Here is a 5,979-nt window from a genome sequence, read left to right as displayed (position 1 = left end):
GTTAGACGATATGCTGCCGACTCCGGCAACTGGGATCTAGTAGAACGCCTCAGCCCGTGCTCTCTAACACCTGCATTTCTAAAGCCTCTAGATAACGCAGCGGGGCCTCTTGTTACATTTCCTGTTTCCAAAGCTGCTGCGGGCACGAACCAGCAAGATGAGCACACTCCAGTCGGCTGGAGAGTAGTGCAGGATTTGCAGAATAAAGTACAAAAATTTGGAATCAATTCTCCTGAGGTAATGCAGGTTATTCGTATAATCAGCACAGATCTGCTGTGTCCATATGACATTATGCACCTTGCGCAAGTGCTGTTTCAGCCCGTACAATTGCAAGTATTTCAATACACCTGGAGGCAGATGGCACGCGCGGCGGCGCTGCATAATTCACGACTGCCACGGGACGACCCGAGAGTAGGCCTGGGAGAGGAAGCCTTGCTTGGTGAAGGGCAGTATAGTAACCCTCAGCTACAGGCTACGTGGCCTCCACTGGCTCTCGAACAGGCACAACATATAGGCCTTCTGGCAATAAAGAGAACCATGGATTTGGCAGCCCCGAAGCAAAAATATGCCACTATTCGTCAAGGCCCCACAGAACCCTTTTTACAATTTGTAAAAAATTTGAAAACATTTGAAAAATATTTGAAAAAAATATCTGCCGCCCTGGAAAAACAGGTAGACGATGAGGTCTTAAGACAAATGTTATGCAAACAGCTGGCAAAAGATAATGCTAATGAGGACTGTCAAAGGATCATACAGGCTCTGCCAGGAGATCCTTCTGTCCCTGACATGGTAGCTGCATGTTCTAAAGTTGGGACGCTGGTACACACAGTGACCACCATAGCCAATGCTATCAAAGATTCTGGAAAGTGCTCTGGGTGTGGCAGTGAAGGGCGTGTCGCTGTACAGACTTCTCCACACAAAACTTCCCCACGTAAACACCCGGTACACCACTCACCGGAGGTTATTTGCAAGAAATGCGGAAAATCAGGGCATTTTGCCAAACAGTGTCGTTCTAAATTTCATGCTAATGGGCAGCCGCTACAGGGAAACCGCAAAACGAGCGCGGGAGGGCGCGCGATGATATCAAATCCCCCTCCAACAACGAGCCAACTCCCCTCTGTGAACAACTGTCAGCCGCAACAGCTGGCTCAGCAGGGCTGGATGTATCCACCGCCGACACAGTAACTCTAGTCACGAAAGACATTGTTAAGGTCCCTCTTAATGCAAGGGGTCCTATCGGATGAGGGCTGAGTGCATTATTATTGGGAAGATCAAGTAGCACGTTAAATGGAATAATTGTACATGTGGGAGTTATTGATGCTGACTTTACAGGTCAAATTTGCACAATGATTTCAACCCTCTATCCACCAGTAACAATCCCTAAAGGTACTCGTATTGCTCAACTTGTTCCCTTTTTGAGCTCTGTTTCGAAAGCAGAACAGCGACTGCGATGCGATGGAAGCTTCGGCTCTACAGGACCCCCTCAGGTCTGCTGGTCCCAGACTGTCTCATCATCCCGACCACAAATGACGTGCACCGTGTCGAATCATGGAAAAATGCCAAGTACAGTAAGGCTTGCAGGGCTCCTGGACACCGGAGCCGATGCTACTATTATAGCCGATTATTTGTGGCCGTCCACCTGGCCCACAGAGGAGGCTGGTGTGGGAGTACTGGGGCTGGGAGGGTCCACGCCTGCAAAGGTAGCAGCCACTCCAGTTCTGATTACCAATCCTGAGGGCCAACAGGCAGTTCTTAAACCATATGTGGCGGCAGCTCCCCTCACTTTATGGGGGAGGGATTGCTTGTCGCAATGGGGGGTGAAAATTACTACGGATTTTTAATGGGGGCCACTGTGTTGCAGGGTGTTAAACAACCCACGCTTGTTCTAACCTGGTTAACGACTAACCCTGTGTGGGTGAATCAGTGGGCCCTACCAATTGACAGATTAAAGGCCCTGCAAGAATTGGTAGCGGAACAACTGGCTGCCGGACATATTGAACCATCTCATAGTCCGTGGAATACTCCAGTGTTTGTGATAAAAAAGAAATCAGGTAAATGGCGATTGTTGCATGACCTGCGGCAGGTCAATGCTGTCATGGCCACGATGGGGGCTCTGCAACCAGGCATGCCTTCACCTGCCATGATCCCTCAGGACTGGGAAATCATTGTCATGGACCTTAAGGATTGCTTTTTTACAATTCCATTAGCTACCCAAGACAAAGAAAAAATTGCATTCTCTGTGCCCTCTATCAATCATGCAGAACCAGCAAAAAGATATCAATGGAGAGTTCTGCCACAGGGCATGAAAAATTCACCAACCATTTGTCAATGGTTTGTTGCACAAGCTTTGTCACCTGTACGGGAAAAATTCCCTACTAGTTATTGCTATCGTTATATGGATGACATTCTGTTAGCATCAGACAACAAGGAGCAGTTGAATGACATGAAATATTTGACCATGCATTCACTACGACAATATGGGTTAGTTATTGCCCCTGAAAAAGTGCAAGTAATAGCACCCTGGAAATATTTGGGAATGACAATTACAAACAAACAGGTTGTGCCCCAACCTGTGAAGCTTAACCTTGCGGTTAAGACACTCAATGATGTACAGAAATTAATGGGATCCTTGAATTGGATCAGGCCCTATCTTGGACTGACTAATTCGCAGTTACAACCTCTATTGGACTTATTAAAACATTCCAATGATCCAACAGAACCCAGAATATTAAATAAGGAAGCATTAAATGTAATTCACATGGTGGAACAATGTATATACCAGAAATTTGTTTCTCGAATTGATCTGTCTCAATTGGTGCAGTTCTTTGTACTAGTTGACAAAACTGTGCCATTTGGTGCCTTGGTGCAGTGGAATTCTGAGTGGGATGATCCGTTACACATTTTAGAATGGATGTTTGTGTCATTCCGACCACGAAAAACTGCTCCTGGCTTGTTTGAACTTATTGCTGATGTAATCATAAAAGCCAGAAAACGATGTGTAGAACTAACAGGACGTGATCCAGCTACGATTGTTTTACCTGTTCAAAATGGGTACTTTGAATGGTGTCTGGTGAACAATTACGAGCTGCAAGCAGCTATGGCGGGCTTTCAAGGACAGATCTCGTATCATCTACCGTCGCACCCGCTCCTGAAATTTGCTCGAGATATACCATTTGGGCAGAAAAAATTAAGCCAGCCGGAACCTGTGAAAGGTCCTACCGTCTTCACGGACGGCTCTGGAAAAACGGGTAAAGCAGCAGTAGTATGGTACGAGAACAACAATTGGAACAGCAAAGTGGTACATCAAAATGGTTCCCCACAAGTAGTAGAGCTACGTGCAATGGCTGTTGCCTTTTCTATTTTTTCTGCTCCTGTAAATATTGTAACTGACTCAGCGTATGTAGCTAATCTAGTTTCTCGACTAGACAAAGTGGCTTTGACCATGTCAGACAATCAATTATTATTTGATGTGCTTTTAGACCTTTGGAAACGTATTCAATTACGAACAGAACCTTATTTTATCATGCATATCCGTAGTCATACCAATTTACCAGGTTTTTACACGGAAGGTAATGCCAGAGCGGATGCTCTTGCTTCTGCTATGGCTTTGGCTACTGTTCCTAACATCAAGCAACAAGCTATATTATCACATCAATTTTTTCATCAAGGTTTTCGAGCTTTACGACGGCAATTTGGTCTGTCCCATGCTGAAGCTCGTTCTATTGTAGCTGCCTGTCCTGATTGTCAGGGAATTCACACTCCGGCGTATTTTGGTACTAATCCCAGAGGTATACAAGCTTTACAGATTTGGCAATCTGATGTTACTCATATTAATGAATTTGGCAGACAAAAATATGTTCATGTTTCTATTGATACTTATTCTCATGCTTTGGTAGCAACAGCACATAATGGAGAAACAGGAAAAGATGTAATTCGGCATTTCCAGAAGGCTTTTGCTATGCTCGGGGTACCTCACCAAATTAAAACGGACAATGGCCCGGCATATGCTTCGCGAAAAGTTCAAACATTTTTTGATCTCTGGGGTGTTACTCATGTCACAGGCATTCCCCACTCCCCCACAGGACAAGCAATTGTTGAGCGTGCACATGGCACACTGAAGCAGCAGCTTCAAAAACAAAAAGGGGGAATGGTTGGGGAACCACCACAGGCATGTTTAGATAAAGCAGTTTATGTTCTTAATTTTCTCCATTGTAGCGATAATTCTCCCCTACCTCCTCTTTTTCAACATTTCTCTTCTCTCTGTTCAACACAGAATTTACAAAAGGGTATCAAAGTACATGTTAAAGATTTAGTTACTGGTCAGTGGAGTGGACCATGTGAGCTATTAACCTGGGGAAGGGGTTATGCTTGTGTTTCCACAGATGCTGGTCCTTGCTGGGTTCCTGCTCGGTGTGTTCGGCCTGTATTGGAACTTGCCTCAGGGTGAAGGATGGGTGATCTCACAACCTAAACAAAATGTCTGGGTCACTTTAGCAAACATGACACATCAGGACACCTTGTGTCTCGCCACAGCAACCCCTGAGAATCCATTCTCTACATGCTTGGTGGGACTACCCGTGGACACCTGGCCGAACCCACTGCGGATCCCGAATCTCTGTGATTCTCCAAAAAGTTGTACAAAAAACTGGGATCGTGTGTATGCACATCTTTTGCCAGTCACCCAGGAACCCCAAGAGTTAGGATTATTAGGATCTGTAATGATGGATGCTTGTGTGTTCTTTAATTACTCTTATAGCAATATTGCTCATCAGGGTCGAAATGTTAATGCAACTAGTATTCTCTATCACAATGCAACTGCGTGGAGTAATTATACTGCACCTAATGCTTCGCGATCTTCTGTTGTTCCTCTTGCGCTACCTCCTGGCGTGTTTCTAATCTGTGGAGATCGTGCCTGGGGAGGCATTCCATCTAAACTGAATGGAGCCCCGTGTAGCCTCGGACGCCTCACGTTATTAACACCAAATATGTTAACGATTCTGAACATGACTCGAAAGCATAGGCGAGTCCAAAGGTTTGCTCATCAGTTTAGCAGTTCCTGTCAAGATGACATCAAATTTTGGAATCGAGGCCAGATTTTAACAGCCTCCATATTGGCACCAGGAGTTGGCATTGCAAATGCCTTAAGAACTTTAAATAAGTTAGGATGTTGGCTTAGTAAGCAATCTAAGGCCACCTCTTTAGCTTTAAGTAACCTTCTAACTGATGTTGGTAGTGTTAGACATGCTGCGTTGCAAAATAGAGCTGCAATTGATTTTTTGCTTTTAGCACAAGGACACGGTTGTGATGAGTTTGAAGGGATGTGTTGTATGAATCTGTCCGACCATTCAGAATCCATTTTTAGTAGTATTCAACAATTAAAGAAGGGAGTCAGGAAGCTGACAGAAAGCGATGAATTAGATTGGCTAACAAAGATGTTCAAGGGTTGGGGATTGTCTGGATGGTTGTTATCTCTGCTCAAAACTGTGGGGGTAGTTATCTTGGTTGTGATAACTGTGCTCCTAATGTTGCCCTGTCTTTTCAGTCTTCTGCAAAGGGCCCTGCAGGGGGCGGCCAGGACAATATTTTTAGCACAAATACAAAAAGGGGGGATTGTCGGGGAATGTAACGAATCTACGGAATTCCTGACAGTTCGAGAACAGCGCGACCTCGAGCAGCTTGTAGTATATCCTTGAAGAGTCTGGGAAGATCCGAGAAGACCGGTACAAAAACAAGATAGTGATAAGAAGAACCGTCCTAACGAACTCACCAATCATGAATTGTTAGTTACTAACCAAACCAATCATATACTAACACATACTCTAAAGAAGGGTATAAAAAGGTGTGTTAGAACAATAAAGTAGCCATTTTGTGTGATCTATTACTTGTCGTGTCCGTCTCTACCGCGACACATCTTTTATGAAATCATTGTCTTTTTAAGATCTTCTCTGCAGAAAGAGTAGCCACAGAAGAGCACCAAAG

Source organism: Accipiter gentilis, unplaced genomic scaffold (genome assembly GCF_929443795.1).
Source record: "Accipiter gentilis unplaced genomic scaffold, bAccGen1.1, whole genome shotgun sequence".
Taxonomy (NCBI): Eukaryota; Metazoa; Chordata; class Aves; order Accipitriformes; family Accipitridae; genus Astur; species Astur gentilis.
The sequence above is the reverse complement of the archived record's forward strand: the minus strand, read 5'-3'. Positions refer to the sequence as shown.